The 18,417-nt window shown below is 39.3% G+C and overlaps 1 protein-coding gene across 2 annotated transcripts in view; it reads left to right on the plus strand.

Moving 5' to 3' along the window:
* LOC114557751 (neurocalcin-delta A) overlaps positions 1 to 18,417 on the plus strand; it is a 97,349-nt gene that overhangs the window by 52,510 nt on the left and 26,422 nt on the right. The window contains exon 1 of one of the 2 annotated variants that reach the window (XM_028581403.1): positions 584 to 869. The exons of the other annotated variant lie outside the window; for it this stretch is intronic. The gene's annotated coding sequence lies outside the window, so the exon portion shown is untranslated. Of the gene's footprint in view, positions 1 to 583; positions 870 to 18,417 lie in introns of those variants that run through there. 2 annotated transcript variants of the gene reach the window in all.

Here is an 18,417-nt window from a genome sequence, read left to right on the forward strand (position 1 = left end):
TTTGTTTCTGTGTAACCTTTTCTGATTTTACTGTTTTCTATGTTCATTCTTTAGACGTGTTTCTGATGTTAAGCACTTTGGATACCTGCTGGTTTTGTAAAGTGCTATATAAATAAATTTGGATTGATTGATTGATGTTGCTTATTTTGGTAAAGGAGTCCAAGCACAAGTTCAGAAGTGCAGTTTGTATGGTGCACATTCCTTTTTTAATTGCATTTGTTTCTGTGAACTGGGGGGAAAAAACATAGGAAATTTGAACCACTTTGTATCAGTTTCTTATTGTATTTCTCCTTTTCTCTCTGTTGCTCCGTCACTCGGTTCACCTTTTCTAGATTAGCCCGTCTGCAGCACTCAGCCTGTCTTTTACCAGCTTCTCTGTATGTAAGAATCTGTGTGCTTGCGTGTGTCAGATGACCTATTGAAATCATTGCGGTGCAGTGTGCCTGTTACCATGGCAACACAGGCTTCTCCGTCTCTCTGTCTTTCTCTCCCTGTGTCTCTCTCTGTGTGCCTCCCCTTTCATTTCCCCTCCACACCAGAGTGAGGTCATGTGACCGCGCTGACGTCAAGCTGGAGAGGCAGGCGAGCAGAGGGGCGAGTTAGTTTGTGGGCTTTTAACAAACCTCCTGCTCACACTAGGAGTCTCTGGTAGTCTTTCAGTCACTCCGTCTCAGTCGCTAAGTCTTCTTCTCCTCCCCCCCTCTGCTGTTCCCCCTCTCTCTCTTGCTCTCATCTTTTGTTTCTTTCTGGTGCTCTTCTTTATTCTCGCCTGTTGCTTCTGCTGCCACTGCCGCTTCCACAAACTTAGTCTTGAGAGAAAGTGCTGGGTGATGGACTGCTGAACGGCTTGTACGTTGATACAAAGTGAGGTAAGCTTCCTGTGTTTTCTCTTTGTGTGTGTATTGTGTGCTTTAGCAGCTAGTGGTTGCGCTGAGAGGGGTAAATGAAAGCTGGATGAAGGAGAGCTTTGACCTCACGAGTTTGAGTCACATACTTGTGCAGAAGGGAAGTTGTCTTTTAGATGAATTCCTGACAGAGAGGGAATGAGGCTCGGTGTACGTCAGGAAACTCTTTTTGTCCCCCTTTAATCATTTGGCGAAACTGTAGTAATGTAGTGTGTGTTGTGAGGATTTCAAGGGAAAGCCCTGATCAGGGTGTGATCTCAAAGACGAGTTGCTTTTCTTTCTCGGCACACACAGCCAGATCTGTTTTCAAACCCTCTGCAGGAAGTGAGTGTCTGATAGAAGAGAGAGCGAAGGAGAGCATGATCGTTACGGGGGCTGAGTGGGTTATGTGTTGTGTAGTTGAAAGTGATGGCCAGCTCCACATGGCTTTTCCTCTCAAAGCGTTGCTAATGTTAGAGGCAGTAGTGTGGGCTGGAGCTCCTGGCTCTGTCTGCCAGAGAGCCAGAGGCAGGGACGGTGGGTGTGTGTGGCGGGGGGGGACAGCTGCCACCTGCCTGGGAAAGACTCAGAGGTATGCGCTGCAAAAATGTAACTCTTACACAGTCTCAAGGTTAGCTGTGATATTTTGAAATCCAGTAATGGGGTGAGATGAGGACATTTTTCAAAAGGTTTTTCTTTTAGTCTTTTAAGAATTGTTGTGTGTGTCTAGCTTGTCAAGGAACCCCCCACACACACACACACACACACACACACATCTCCCTGTGTGCCTCAAACAATAGCATGCCAGCCCACATTTAGCCCAGATCGAGTGGAAAGAAAGGGAAATGTGCATAACAAGTGGTTTGGATCTCCCTACAATACTCCACACTCTCTTCTCCTCCTCCTCCTCATCCTCATCCTCCTCCTCCTCCTCCTCCTCCTCCTCTCTCTAGTTCTCTAGAGCTCCTCTGCTGTGAGACTTTATCTCTTCCTCTCATTCCCTCCTCAGCAATGCCTCCCTCCTCCAACTTAACAAAGTGGAGACAAGCCAAGGGTAACAGGTCACTGTCTAAAGTATTCTAGTCGCAGATATCTACTGACTCCATCCAATTAAATGCTCCGATTAGGACACAGATTTGCATTTGCTGTGCTGATAAAATTGGATTTACAGTTTGGTTTGGAGGTTGCTTACCTCCCTTACATGGCCTATTTGAATACACATTTTTAATCCGTGAATAGCATTAGGTTACATAAAGGCAAATATACAATATACATTAGGGAGTAATTCAGTAGCGTTGATCCTGCACTTATTTTTTTTAATCTCTTGCAAATGGTGAATGCTCCTGCTTTAAATTATCTAAATGTGAAAGATTCATCTGGATATTTTTCCTTTACTGAGAATCCCAGAAGAGATTTGAGAAGCAGACTAAAAGGTAACTTTTAAAAAGAATTTTGACATTCAATAGTTTGTGTAAGCTATTAGTCTTCCTTCAGTGTAAATTGTCCGTGTAAAGCAGTTCCTGCAGTCCTGTAAGCCTAAGGCCACATCGTTCACAAGTGTCTTACTGTTGTGAAATGAGCTGCACGAATACCACGAGGAGCCATTTTGAGTTTGGAGACAGAAAAGGTCTGTCTTCATGTCCGTCTAACAAAATAATACTTCCAAGCATACGGTTATCTCATGTCACATCTAATGTGTTTATTATGAGCTGGATATGTTGGCAGCAGTTAACCCTGCAGAAAGAGCCGCTGACAAACATACACACAGCATACAGCCAGTAGCTTTATCTGACATCCTGCAGCAGTGGATTATTCTCTTGACGTGTGTGTGTGTGTGTGTGTGTGTGTGTGTGTGTGTGTGTGTGTGTGTGTGTGTGTGTGTGTGTGTGTGTGTGTGTGTGTGTGTGTGTGTGTGTGTGTGTGTGTGTGTGTGTGTGTGTGTGTGTGTGTGTGTGTGTGTGTGTTGTTGAATGTTTTCAAGCAAGAATTTTACCATCCTACAAGAGGTGGCTAAATATAATACAATTGTAAATTAGTACACATTTTTCAGAATATCTTAATCTTGTATTGGTAAATGCTTAGTATTAAAACAGCTTTGGTGGTGTGGCAGCTAGATGATCACTGATGGCATTCATGGTTCTATTGGTGCTATATTGACACAATGACTTTTTTTTTATCTCAAAAGGCGATGAATGAACCGTCTGTTATTCAGAGGAATCGTTATGTGTGTGAAACCATCTTTATACTTCGAACAACGTAGAAAAAGATACTCACTTACATGCACCGTGATTTTGGATATAAGCAATCAACAAGTTACTGGAAAATTTCATTTGATACTTGAAACAGACTCTTTCATTTCACACTAACTCAACACACACACATTCACGTAATCCTATTAGAACAGAGGTAATGGGATGACTGAGATGGTTTCCATGGTATTTGCTCATGTTGTTCAGTGGATTTCATTTACGCAGAACGCACACCAGCCAAAGGTCCGGCTTTTTTTTCCCAGCTTTTCTCTTTGGGGTTTTATCACTTTATTGGTTTTACACCTCTGTATTCCATAGGGCTGGGATTGATACGGTAATCTGCAGGGTTGAGCTCATTATTGTCCTCGCAACTATGGCTGGCTACCGAATTCAATACTTTTTAGGCACCGACCGAATTGCCTCTAAAGTATTGCCTCGTCATCCAACACCCAATTTCAATACCTAAGGAGTAAATCTCATCAGCGAATGAGCATGCAGCATGCTTCTACAAAGATCTAACAATGCTTGTGATTGGCTGTCTAACGTTACATGTCGTGGAGGGAAGCAGGAAAAACTACGTTAAGCAAGATGAGGCATAATAGGAGCTGAAAAGAAATAGAAAGATATGTGTCGTAATGTTGTAATTTATTTTTGTTTAATAAAATTGGTATTTTAGTATAGTATTTTGAACTATTTCCCAGCCCTACTCATAACAACTAGGCAACATTACAGCAGCAAACTCATCAGTTTTCTCATGATGATTATTCAGTGTGTAGGGTTGTTTTAAAAACAAATGACGTGATTAAGAATGGTGGTTAACTGTGTCGGACTTAATGGTTAAGACACACACTATATAACCACAACCAGGCCTTTAACAATTATTACATTATTGTCTAATTGGCAATATTTTTACGTAATCGTGGTTTCTTTTATATTAGCTAAGGTCTTAAGGCGTATGACTGGTAGTTGTTGTTTTTGTTTTAGATATGGCAAATTGTAATTATATAAGTGATTATTGGTCAGACTATTTCTTTTCATTATTTCAATTGTAAGTTGTTGGCACTTAACCCTATACACCAGCGCTTCTCAAACTCCGGACCAAACTGCAAGTAAATCCGGACCCAGTACACACTTTGTGTTATGAAAAATGTCTACTGATCAATTAATTGTTAGTGATGTTAAATATACGCTGATAACAATTGACAAAAAAAGACACATTTTTGTCAAAAAATTAAATATTGTTAATCACAATTATTTCTGAGATGTACAGCAAAATTGGGAATTGTTACAGTTCTAACCACAACTTGACCGATTCTCTTCCTGCCAGTGACCTTTGACCTCAGTGAATCTTTGTCAGGTGGGTTAGGAAGTTTGTTTATTGTATAACACCAGGGCAGCACGCGAAAACTCGACCTCAGAAGGGGTAAAAAGGCCCAAACTAGTATATGTTGACTATAGCGCCCCCTAATGGCCGATCTTCGCCAAATTTGGTACCAAGCCTCAGAACAGCATGCCGACCGAGGATAACAAGTTTAATGTTTATTGCTTTTACTGTGGCAGAGATATTGCAATTGCAATTTTCCCATTTAAATGCATTGAGTTCATGGCCGAAACAGATAAACGTTGCTTATAGCGCTCCCCAAAGGCTCATCATCGTCAGATTTGGTACAGAGCATCGTAGTGGGCAGCTGAACAATGATCTGAAGTTATTTTTTAATTTGGCCAAGATATGATATGTGTGTGGTAGCTAGCTAGGGAAACTTGTTTGGTCGTCAAATGCGCATACTTTAACATAGCAAAATTCTTTCCATAACTTTTGCTCAGCTCTATCTGGAGATGATATCTACAAGGTTTCATGCAGATCTGACTCACGGCCTAGGACGAGTTCGAAAAAGTTGGTTTTGCGCATTGTGCGATATTGCGAAAAAACTTTTAAGCAGAAATGGGCGTGGCCTATATGACATGATTCAGTTGGATCCAGGGAACATGTCCATGTAAGAATTTCCAATGTGCCATGTGTAATGTGGGAGTTGAGGACAAAAATCCCTTATAGCGCCACCGAGTGGTCCACACGTGTAATTTTTGGTAGGTGTGGTCCATGGCCCATTGTCCATCTACCATGTAAATTTAAAGTTGTTCACATTAGTGTAAGTGGTATATTTAGACTTCGGTCACCTTGGGTCTCATAGGCCACGCCCACTTTGACCCGTCAGTACCCCACTCTAGGGTTGGCCTCAGGATTGGCCCTGGATGGTAACCATCAAATTTTGTATAAATCGGATGATCCGTTCATGAGATATAAACTTTTTGTAGTTGTAGCGCCCCCTGGTGACCAATTTTCGTAAAGCGCATGGGGGACCTCCAGAGGGTCATGGCAAAGAATAATTTAAAGTTTGGTGTTGATAGCATTTATTTTGGCTGAGATATGGCAACGTTGGTGTTTTCATAGTTAGCTACACAAATTAGTTTGTGCGTTATATGCACAATTTTTATCGTACAGAAATTCTTTCCATAACTTTTGGTCAGGTCAGTTTTGAGATGCTACGTTCCAAGTAGGGCTGAACGATTAATTGCATTTGCAATAATATCGCGGTATGTTAAAACGCAATTTCCTAATCGCAAAGGCTGCGATTTGGTTTCGATTTGGTGACTCGCGAGAGCAAATCAGTCTGCACTACGCAGAGAAAGCATCAACTTAGCACGCTAACACTACACTGTACCTTGAGCTGATCTGTCATTCAAACAATTCTGAGTTGAAGTTTAAAACTTTTACAGCCATTTTAATAAAATGAAGGGTTTTGTTCGGGCTCGAGTCCATACATGCAGTTAATGGATACAGGCACGCAGAACTGAAGGCTCGGTTGGCAACGAGCTAGCTCTGATTAGCGGTTAGCTCCGGTTAGCGGTTAGCTACGTTATAAAGATATGGGTGGAGGAGGCCACTGAGAGGGGTAACAACCAGACTGATAAATGACGTTCGGGGAGCTTTCAAAGCAGCGTGGCCGCGGTGTTTCAACGGTTTTATTAGTACAGTTAATCCCACGGCAAGACCACCAGCAGCTAACGTAACGATAGCCTCTCTGAGCTAGTGCAGTGTTGACGGTGTCGGCACGCAACTTCACGAGGGGGAGGGGCTGGAGGCAGCTCCTCTCTGTACACCGTAAAAAAATGTGTGTATATATATGTATATATATATATATATATATATATATATATATATATATATATATATATATATATGTGTGTATGTATATATATATATATATATATATATGTGTGTATGTATATATATATATATATATATATATATATATATATATATATATATATATATATATATATATATATATATATGTGTGTGTGTGTATATATATATATATATATATATATATATATATATATATATATATATATATATATATATATATATATATATATATATATATATATATGTATGTGTGTGTGTGTATGTATATGTGTGTGTGTGTATATATATATATATGTGTGTATATATATATGTGTATATATGTATGTATATGTGTATGTATATATATGTGTGTATATATATATATATATATATGTGTGTGTGTATATATATATATATATATATATATATATATATATATATATATATATATATGTGTGTGTGTGTGTGTATATATGTATATGTGTGTATATATATATATATGTATATGTATGTATATGTATGTATGTGTTTTTACTTATTTAACTGTCTAGTGTGTAATTGTGTGTTGTTCATACTATACAATGATTTATTGTTTGTCTTTGTTGAATAAAACAGAAGACAAAGAGCTTAAAAGAATAATCGAATCGCAATCGCAATATTTGGGAAAAAAAATCGCAATTAGATTATTTTCAAAAATGGTTCAGCCCTAGTTCCAAGTTTCGTGCAGATCGGTCGCACGGTCTAGGAGGAGTTCAAAAAAGTAGGTTTTTGATAAATCACGATTTTTCACGCATAAAAGTCTAGGCGGAAATGGGCGTGGCCTATATCACGTGATTCAGTTGGATCCAGGGAACACGTTGATGTATTGTTTTTGAATGTCGGGTGTACGGTGTGGGAGTTATAGGGCCAAACGCGTTTTTGTCTGCTATAGCGCCACCTAGTGGTGGAAATGGGTCAATTTTTGCGCCTGAGGTCCTTGCGGAGTTTTGGACCAGTCCTGAAAATGGCAACCCCCCACCATGTACGTTTTAGGCTGCAGTCGGAGTTTTAGGCGGAGAAGAATAATGGAAAATAAAAATAATGAAAAATCCTTAGAAAAACAATAGGGTTCCACAGCCCTGCTGTGCGAACGGCGTAGCTATTGCTACCGCCTGTTCTTGCAGACTCGGGCTTGGACCCCTAATAAGATAGTTATATCATGGAAAAGGTGACTTGAATCCCTCCTAGTATTCTTCTGCTACAGAGCCCACACATACACAAAGACAGTTGTATTTGTGTTTAATGTATTATGCCCACATCCGTTTAAAAAAAAAAAAGGAAAAAAAAAACTTAAGAAAACAAGTTTAATTCTGTTACACATAGCTGATATAACATCCTCTGTTTTGTACTTAAGGGAGTCTCATATAACACTGGTGGAAACTAACTTGAAAGCGGTTTATGTAACTGTTGATTTATGACCTGAGACGGAGACAGAAACTGAGAGAAATGGAAAGAGTTTAGGGCTACATCCACACTACTACGTTTTAGTGTTTTAAAAAACCGTTAGATGTGTTCCCTGCCTGGATTCCTCTCACTCTTTTATCAAGTGTTAAATAATAGCTGCTCTAGGAGCAAACCAGGAGACGGTACCAAGCAGCGTAAGGCTTTGTCTTTGATGTATTTAACTGTTATTATTCAGAGAAAGAGATTGATTCTGATTGTTTAAGGTGGCCATCAATTTGATATGTCAAAATTGAACTACTGACATTCCATCTACACTGGTAAGTGTAGTGATAGTGGTAAGTGATTATAGGCTGTAGGAAGTGTGTGTGTGTGTGTGTGTGTGTGTGTGTGTGTGTGTGTGTGTGTGTGTGTGTGTGTGTGTGTGTGTGTGTGTGTGTGTGTGTGTGTGTGTGTGTGTGTGTGTGTGTGTGTGTGTGTGTGGTATGTGTTGGTAAGACACGACATACCGAGATAAACCGTGAACGCACCTGCTCATCAACACAAACAAAACAATATACAGTTCCAAAAACTCCAGAGTTCATTTAATGGGGTGGTAATTAAGTTGTATAGTATAATTTACAGTTTTGTGTAGCATATGGATTTAATTTGAACTGGAAAATGTTTTCAAATGTGGGCTTTTTTTAAACACAATCAAAGAGAGTGCCATTTATGTTTGAGCTCCTGCTCTCAAATGGGAAACACAAACTTCACTGAAGTGAATTGGATGTCACGGTTAGGCAAAAGGTACTTGACACACTGGGTTTGAGAACTGTGAGAGATCTCCTGTGCAGTTTTGCATGAATATATATTGAATATATGTATATTTAACAATGGCAATGGCCACTCTGTTAAATAGTATGTTGCACTCAAATCTCAAAATGTGTTTGTGCAGTGTGAATTCCCAACTCTGCTGGAGCAGGTGTTAAAACACACATTAGACTCAAGTCAATTCAATTCAATTCCATTGGAATCATAATTTTTGAAACGATTCCAAGTTGGAACCGATTCTCGATGCCCAATTCAAAAGCAAAACGTGACTTTTCCCGCCTTCAACCTGCACCGTGTCATCCATCCAGCAATGGAGACATGGGATAAAACACAAAGAAGCACGCTGACCACTCTTTGATCTTGCAGTCTCCACCTCACTCCCCATAGATATATATGTTTTATATATCTACTGTATGTCACTCCCACTAATATTTATCAAAGGCAAAATATGTGTCAAACCATTCTGAATGAAGTATTGTGGCGCTGCAGAGACGTCCCGGCCTACAAATCCTATCCTACAGACGTAAGAAAAAAAATCTGTTTGGTACAGATCATTGCAAAAATCACAATATAATCATTTACATGGTTATTTTATTTTAATATTTGTCAATAAAAAAGGGGATTAATGATACAAAACTGATCATCTTGAATCATATATATCACTCACAATATCAGTCAAAATAATCGCAATAAGATATTTTTCTCATATCGTGTAGCCCTATGATAGAATATACCATTGAATAGCAACAACATTTAAACAAGTGTTACCCAGAGCAGCACCGCAAATAATGTCACTCTTCATCCCCTGTGAAAGCCTTCGTCTCTGGGACTTACAAGCGGAGTGAGAGCTTACAGACAGACACATGTAAGTGGTGGTTTCCAGGAACAGCTGGTCAGCCGCACTCTTGTCATTCTCTAATAGGCTTCTTTAGAAAGCGGTTATAGGTCATTCAACTGAAAACCATCCCCAATGAGGTGCAGAATGCTTTTAGAGATTGCCCCGACCTAAAGCATAGCCTTGGCCTATAAGCTCCCATAGCATCGGTTCAGGGGAACTATGGGAAACAGATGTTCTATTTTTAGCCACAGAAAGGAATTCACACACGTTGTCATGTCATGCTGGACACAAGAGACAAAAGGAGGAGTTCTTTTTTCAGTGAGCTGTTGCTTTCTAGAGTGTACTTGTTGGTGGTACTTTGTACTGCAAAAAAAAAAAAAAAAAAATTCCAAGCTGCCATCACTGAGAATTTTTCTGTCTTTACACAAAAGCGTTTTTTTGAGTCAGTAAACCACACGTCACTACCATGGATGTATTAAGAGAACTGGATACAGTGTTCGGTGGGAAGCCCCGTACATTCCAATGAGAGTTGCGCATAAAGCAAACATGGAGCTCGGCTCTTCACAAACATGGCCCATGACGTCACGATGGACACGCGCACTTGCAACAATTTGTTTGTGTTGTCTAAGCAACCGGTAGCAACATGCTCGTTCATGAGCTTCTCTCTCGTGTCTCTTACAAGTGGCGAACTCATAAACTCGCCGTTTTCATTGTCTAAAATATTCACTACCGTTAAACATTGTGTTTTCATTGTTCCCGATCGTTTACATGTTTAGCTAAATAAACGATAGATGTATTTAGCTAGACAACCAAGGAGATTTAACAATTATGTCGTGCTGCTAGCTACTAACTAGCGCTAGCAGTTAGCCTGCAGTTTTGTGAACAGAGCTCATCCATGGCTTCATCCCTCATCCATGTTACAAGCTTTACAGCATACAGCCCTCAGATGTATCATAAGAGAGAACCAAGGCAATGTAATCACTATGTCTGTAGTAACGTTATGTAGGCATGATAATAATACAGCCATGCAAGCTACCCCTGATGTTAGCAACTAGCTAGCTAGCCGATAGCCCCGCCAGTTTGGGAAACGCTAATGACGTTACATCCACGTAACAGGCTTCACAGCATACATACATCCCTTGGATGTATCATAACTTCATAAGATAATACCATGGACGGATTAATAGAACAAATGGTGAATTACAACCATTAACTATATCCATTATTACAGCTAGCTACATGAGCTCGGGAGAACAGTCATGTGAGCGGGCAGGCGCAGTCCCGCGGCTCTGCTCGCATCCATTATGCGCGTTCATCATGCCAAATTTAATAATTCTGGATTCGCTTCTAGTGAATGTTAAAAAATGTAAAAACGTGACGTTTTAAACAAGGACCCTTTCAGTGTTCGGGCTGGTAGGTTGATATACCCCGAAACAAATTATCCGCTGAAATATAGACGTTTCTTTTGTGAAAAGTCTTTCTGGGCCATGGGGTGCAGTACCACCCCGATGCTCTAAGCCAGTGGTTCCCAACCTTTTTTCCTTGGCGCCCCCCCTACTCATGTCTAAGAAAAGCTGAGCCCCCCCGAAACCGAAGTTGAGGTAACTCTCCAGATAGAGCCTTACTTTCTTTTTTGATACAGAGGAGTTATCAGCACAGTTAAGATTCTCCTCCATGTTTCATTTATAAAATAGTGATGCCGTGGCGGCTGGAAAAACGAGGATACAACAAAATACTTTTGTATACATTATATATTGTAGTGTATTATCATAATTTGTTTAACATGTGCAAATATATATATATTTTTTTCCTCAACCTCAAACCAGATAAAGAATTGCGCCCCCCCTGTGATCTTTGCCGCCCCCCTGGGGGTGCCCGGACCCCAGGTTGGGAACCACTGCTCTAAGCCCATGGTGGCCTATAGACATGGCGCTCTTCCTGGGGGCTTGGTTACTACTCACAGTTTGTGAATCAAAGGATCATCAAGATTGTCATTATTAGTGTATACAACAACGTAACAAAGTTTACTTTATTAGCTTTTTATATTTTAATCAGACAGACACTTTATAATTGTGGTTCACTCACTTCTGATAATGTTGTTGGACAATAAAAATTAGATAGATCGGCATGATTGTCAATATCTTAGTGATTTTAATACTTTTACTTTGTGTGTTTGGCCATTTTTTACCTGGCTACACAGATAAAAGGAAGCTGGATATTCATTCCTTTAACCCTCGTGTTATCCTCCCGCCCACTATGCAACTTTTTCCTGCCACTTTTTCCGACGTTTTTGTCACTTTTTTCCAAGTTTTTTTCTTCCCTTTTCCCGATGTTTTGTCACTTTTCTTCTGCGCTTTTTTGAAATGTTTTGTTGTTTTTTTCCCCAACGTTTTTTAAGCTTTTTCTGTCATTTTTGTCACTTTTTTCACTGTTCTTTGTAGAAAGTAGTGAAATGATCATTTATTTTACTTGTAAAGTGCGTTGTATGGAACCATCCACATTATATTTTTGGACATTTTGGTTGATAGAAACCCACATTTCTGATATAGAAACTTTTAGAAAATGGGTCAAATTTGACCCAAGGACAACAGGCGGGTTAAACAAAGTAGAAATTCAGCTATGTGCATCTTTCATTTGTTGCCAGGGACAGACTGGGGCTAAAAAACAGACCTTGACTTTCTCCCAAATAGGCCCATCATCCGGCCATCCGCCCCTAGCCGTGCGCAACAGACACTAGCCAGGAGGTCCGGATACTCTGCCACAATACTGTAGCCTATCAGACAAGGTATTTACAGCAAGTAACATCTCAAAACCAATGATGAGAATTGGGGTTGTGTTTATTAATGAAGCCTCAGCTTTCAAATAAAAACTAAAAATGTACAATGCCATTACATCTGCATTGAAAATAAAATACAAATAATGAAATATCACTGGCTACAGAAACCCCAAAGTACACAAACTTGTAATTATAAAACAGTACAGAGTATTACTGACCTTCAGAGATAAAATAGGCTACTTGCTGTACATGAACATGGGGATTAGATATATTGTAGGCCTATACCAAAACTACACTGAGAGTGTTAGTTACTACTATAACTATTCAAATATAATGTGTTGCTTTCTGTTAAAGAATTAGCATTGAATAACTTATTTAATATTTTGTCAATGTCATATTACACTTTTGATTCATATTAAGGCTGTGAAATGATGAAAATGACTAGGCTATCAGTGTTGTCTCAGAAGCTTTCACAAACAACCACCAGGTCTTTGCCAGTTCCACAATAGTAAACCAAATATGAAAGACAAGGAAAAACCGCACTCTGATGGAAGACAGACAGAAAGTGCCAGCTAGGATTTTTATGGTTAAACTTTTGGTTAAATTTGGTGAATTATTTAGCCCCCATCCCTATTTGTTAGCACGTTTAGAGTGGTACCAATGCATGCCTGATGTTTTCCCGTTTCATTTAATACCATAGTCTTCATCCTAGCAGCTAAAGTGAGCTCACTACAACCTCTCATATACAACCAAGTGAAACCGTGGACAACCCGCGATTAATTTCTAACGCGTTTAATGTTTCAAATTAACCTAACAGAAATTTTTAAATACGTTAAGTTTGACAGCATTAAATGGCACGATCATTTTCATAATCATGATGCACAGTCATGTTGAGCTGACTATGCAATTCGATAAGGCAGCCTATAATGTTTCCTGCTGGCACTTACCAGAATTGCTGATGTGAAATTAACTCATGTCTAATGATGTAGGCCTACTCTTCTTCTTCAGTTTTATTTTTACACGTAGCATATAAGTGATTGTATTTGCGCCCCCTGCTGTTGGCTGTTAATATCGCTTTATTAGACTTTTTTTTTGTTTGTGCCAACAGCCATCTGTACACGCACAGATTGTCAGTCCATCCCTGTTTGTTGCCGTGTCTCTGCTGTTGTTTGTTAGGGAAATATGATACCACAGTATTCAAGATATTTCAGTGGTTGTAGTTAATGTGTTTTGGAAATGAGAGACCATTAACATGATTCTTTAAATGTTTGGCAGGAAGAAGGAAGCCAACCACATCTGATTTCAGTTTCAGCCATTACAGTATTTTGGATCATCTACTGTAGTGGTATATTGATATTTAGCCACTACCACATTATTCTTGTCCAAATTTGATTTAAAATGCATACGTTAGATCTATTTGTCAAAAACAACATTATGCTTAATAATATTTAGTGAAAGAACTTTTGTAAATGTAATGGCATTTATCCAAGGCTGCTTAGTGGGCATTTTGACTGAAAACAGGCAGCTCTGTGTTAGAAATTGCAAGTGGCTGCCATCCATGAGTTTGAAGTATGGCTGGGTAATAAATCATTTTTATAAAAATATCCATAGATCATCATATATCGTCTTAAATTTTGGATATTGTAATATGACACAATTCTTTTCCTGGTTTTTAATGGCTGCAGTACAGTACAGTGATGTAATTTTCTGAACTTACCAGACTGTTGTAGCTGTATTTGCCTTTACCCACCCTTGTCATTATATCCATTATATATTACTGATGATTATTTATCAAATCTCACTGTAAATATTTTGTGAAAGCACCAGTAGACAATATCGCCGCAATATCAACATCGATGTATTTGGTCAAAAAATATCGTGGTATTTGATTTTCTCCATATCGCCCAGCTGTAGTGTAAAATCTTATTAAAACACTGTGATGATAATATGATATATTTATGATAATATGAGGAAGGATTTTACAATGAATCATTTAATCCTGGGTCTAAACAATTTTAAGGTAAGCAGTAGAAAATAAGCACTAGCATATATTGTCAGCGCAGTGTGTTGGGAGACGTTGCATTGTGTTGCAGCAAAAGTTTAGCCAGGTTTCCTTTGCAGGAATACCCATCATTGCTTTGGCTCGTATGTACCTTGGTCAAAAGCATTGATTTGATATAAAGAATCCTTTTGCAAATCTATTTAGTATATGTATTCACTGGGCCTGGATGTGTTTGGTGCTTGTCCAAGCCCAGTCGAGGATCACTGTCCAGACGTAGACCATGAAGACTTTATGTAGGAGCATTTGGCGCTGGACACTGTACACTCATCATAGATTAGGGCTTTAATAGTTTAATTATTCACTCCTCCTAACTTATTTCAATATCAAATTGGGTCATTTTTGGGAATAACTAATAGAAAATGAATAGTTGAGCAAAAATAGCATGCCTTGGCATTAAATAATGCTTTTTTGCTCAGTACAGAGAAGACACCGGTTATGATGAAATGTGTTTCATAAGAATTCTGATTTGATACTTGAAAATGTCCAACTGCTGATGACATTATTTTGAAAGTAGCTGTTCTTTTTTACTATTCACATGAGCACAGAAGCAGCTCTCAGCCAATACGGAAGCTCTTGAATTATTCACAATATAGCATGTGAATTATTTCCCAAAGGAAGTGTTGCAAATGACAGTGTGCAGCTAGGAGTGGATAGATCACAGATACTACTTCTTATTCCTCGGTGCCTGCACAGATTTTTGTCAGTCAAGGTGCATGCCTTACGGGATGTGTGATGTGTCACTAAGAAATGACTCAAATGCAATATCTGCATGGAAATTGCTTTCTGAAGCTGTGCATTTATTGTGAGCTGTCCGAAATGAATATGCTAACATAGAGAGGGGATATTGTATTGTATGCTCGTATGTTGTGGCAGCTGTTCACACAGATATAGATACTTTAAGCCCACACAGATGCAAGTGCTTCTCTGGTTTTGAATATCTGTTGCACACGTGGCAAATGCTGTGTTAGAACTTCACTGTTTAAAAATGCTTTCATACTCTTAGATTAGTTATACACAGTAGTCTATATCCACAACGTTCCACTTCCGGGATTGCTTCGTTGCTCCTTTACGTTCCTCTTTCTTTGTGTTGGCGTTCTAAACTCTGGTGGATTTCTGAGGACTATGGTTAACTGCTCCTCAGATCTCTGCAGGGTAAATCCAGACAGCTAGCTAGACTATCTGTCCAATCTGAGTTTTCTGTCATACGACTAAAACTACTTTTGAACGTACACATGTTCCACCAAAACAAGTTCTAATCCCGGAAATGAAACATCGTTGCTATAGAGTACACTAAGCATAATAATGACAATTAAGACAACAAACAACACACTGTTACTAGTGTTCACAAGTTTGGTTTCTAATAAACCAGGCTCCTAATGTCATTGAGAAGGACTGGTAGTTGACACTGTTTCTTATGTGTGTAAGGTGGTGTTCCAATCGTGGGAGGCTCTGGCAAAAAAAGCTGATTGGCCAATACTACTTCTCTATAGAGCTCAACAGTGACCGCCCACTTTTTTTCCGCTCTGTGTTTTTCCCCATTGAATTGTTTCATTGACGTTTCGAAAATTGCTTATATATATAGTTTTCAGTCTGGAACCGAGCCAACCAGCTACGAGATGAATATTGAGCATAACACATTTGATGCGGCGCGAAAAAAAACATTTTGAAAACGGCAAAAAAGGCAAAAGTACAAGTACAGAAACTATCATAGACTTCAATGGTAGAAGCTCGCTCTAGCCGTTCGCGATTACGGTAAAGGTTTCTATGGTATCAGCAAGTTGGACCAATCAGAGACGTTCTGTTACGCTTAGGATTGTGGGTAGTGTAGTTCTTCTCCATTAAATCACGGATAAAATGTGCTTTTCTCAAAACAAGGTTGATTTCATACGGACTTCTAGCTTCTACAGGAGCAGAAACCTTTGTTTCACAACCACGTAGCCCGGGGTCAGTCTACCTCGGATGGTTTAGACATTGTGACTGATATTCTAAATCCCTATGGAGAAAATCAATGTGATTTTTACTTCCAGAGTCGGCTGTGGGCGGGACTGTTGAGGTCTATTGGCTTAAGCGTGGTTTGATTGATTCTGTGACACAAGAAGTGTACAGACTTGGCTATGGATCGAGTTACAGTTGTATGGAATTAAGCTAATCTAATTTTATTCTGATTCTAAACCTAATTATATTTACATTAATCAGTTGCAGATTCTGACTTTCCTTTGTACAACACAGAAAATGGTTCAAACTGCCTACCAGTCTATATATATTGAGTCATCCTAACGCTCCAAAACATTTTTACTGTTCAACACTTCCTATTTTCCTGGGTTCATCCTGACCCCTGACCTCCACTGTGATGTAACTTCCATTCGGTTTGTTATTTTCTGTGATGTTCTATCCTGTTTCTATATTTATTTTTTTGACCACAGGAAGCAGAGCGAGCATTGTTGCATCCCCAGGGGCATTCTTCAATCAGAACCATCTCAAGCTCTGCCCGAGTCAAATTTTTGTCTTTCCCTTTTTTCAACCTTCTTACTGTCTAACTATTTTGTCTCTCATAATGCATATACTGTTAGACATGATAGACTTTGCCCTTATTCTGTTACAACCATACATTCTCCAGCTGCTCTTATAGTTGCTCTGAAAACAGTTTTTATCAGTTATAGTTTAGTACATTTTACACCCATCCCACTTCACCTTTCACATGCTAACTGAAATTTGTATGTAGCAGGTGTGATTAAGTAGAAAGCAGTTCTTCTTTATCATCAGTCATCCGTTTTATGGAAAATTCACTTCGAACAAACAAAGCACAACCAAAACAAGCAGCAGTTTGTTTATTAAGCATTTAAAGCAGCTACACAGAGTTTTTAACTGGTTATGAAAGAATCTAAATTTATACTGATGCCTTTATATGACCTATATAAGCAAACAGGACCATCAGTGAGAAGATTGGCTATTTCTTTATAGTTTTTCTTAACGTCGTCGTCGTCCCCCCCCCCCCGTTAGAACCCATGAGTTAGTCATCCAGCCAATTAACCAGGTCCAATGATCCAGACAGAGAACTCCCACCAGGGCACCACAGACAGGGAGCCAAACAAATTAGACACAACCTCCTGTTCTGTTGGACAAAAAGGGAAGTGAAAAAGAAGAGATTCCTTACAGGCATGCAATCCAAGCCGATTCTCATAACAGTCCACTAACAACTGTTGTCCAATCTGACTCAGCTGAGAAGTTGCTTCACTGTTATCCATGATCTTTACACATTTACATATATAATACTTGTAAGCAAGCCAGAATAAACAGTAAAGCTGTTAAATCCTTATTCAATACCTCTGACGTGGATAATAACACATAGTTGTACAATCACAGTGACAGATCTCTGCACCGTGGCTATAGATGAAATTACATAACCCTTAAGTCGATTATGAAAGTGACTTGGGGAAGTGTGTCATCTTCTGCTTCTCATTAGTTCACTTTTTTTTTCTCCTGAATCAATAGGCACAATGTGTGGTTGTTGCCTCCTCCCCTTTCTCCTACCAGGTCTGTTACCATAGCAACCTAATGAAGGCTAAGGAGGCCATTTAAACGTATAAGGGCTGAAAATATGGACTGTGGGCAGCATCAAGCTAACCAACTAGCAACCCTAATCAATCCGACAAGAATTCAAATGCTGCTTGTGTGCTGTCCCACTGTCTCACCAGGTATTGTGTTGATTTGATGGCAAAGAGCTTGCACATGTGTGGTCGGCTTGGCTACAAAAGAAAAAGGGAAGAATAACGGAGTCCGATCCTAGAAAAGTTAGCTTTAGCCCAAGTAGTACAAACTCGTCTGCCCCCCACTTGGATCAGCCTTTATCCAGCTGCTGCCTGGCCTTCTGCCAGTGCCAGACAGCTTTGTGTTTTCCCACCTCGCCTTCCAGTGTCCGAGCATTGTCAGGACGTTTGAGGGGAGAAGTTTGTCCTTTTTGGAACCAGACTGATTTTAGCTTAAAATGTGGAAAGGGAAAAAGCCCTTATTGTGCTTCAGTGAGACTGTACTCTTACCAAAAAAAAGTATACAGCTGGTAAATTGTTGGTTAATTAGCCTTAAACAAATGGCTTGAATTCTGACAGGAAAAGAGAGAATAGAGTGGTGTCTCTTAGTAGTAGTAGTAGTATTAGTAGTAGTAGTAGTAGTA

The sequence above is a fragment of the Perca flavescens genome, chromosome 6 (genome assembly GCF_004354835.1).
Source record: "Perca flavescens isolate YP-PL-M2 chromosome 6, PFLA_1.0, whole genome shotgun sequence".
In the NCBI taxonomy this organism is placed as follows: Eukaryota; Metazoa; Chordata; class Actinopteri; order Perciformes; family Percidae; genus Perca; species Perca flavescens.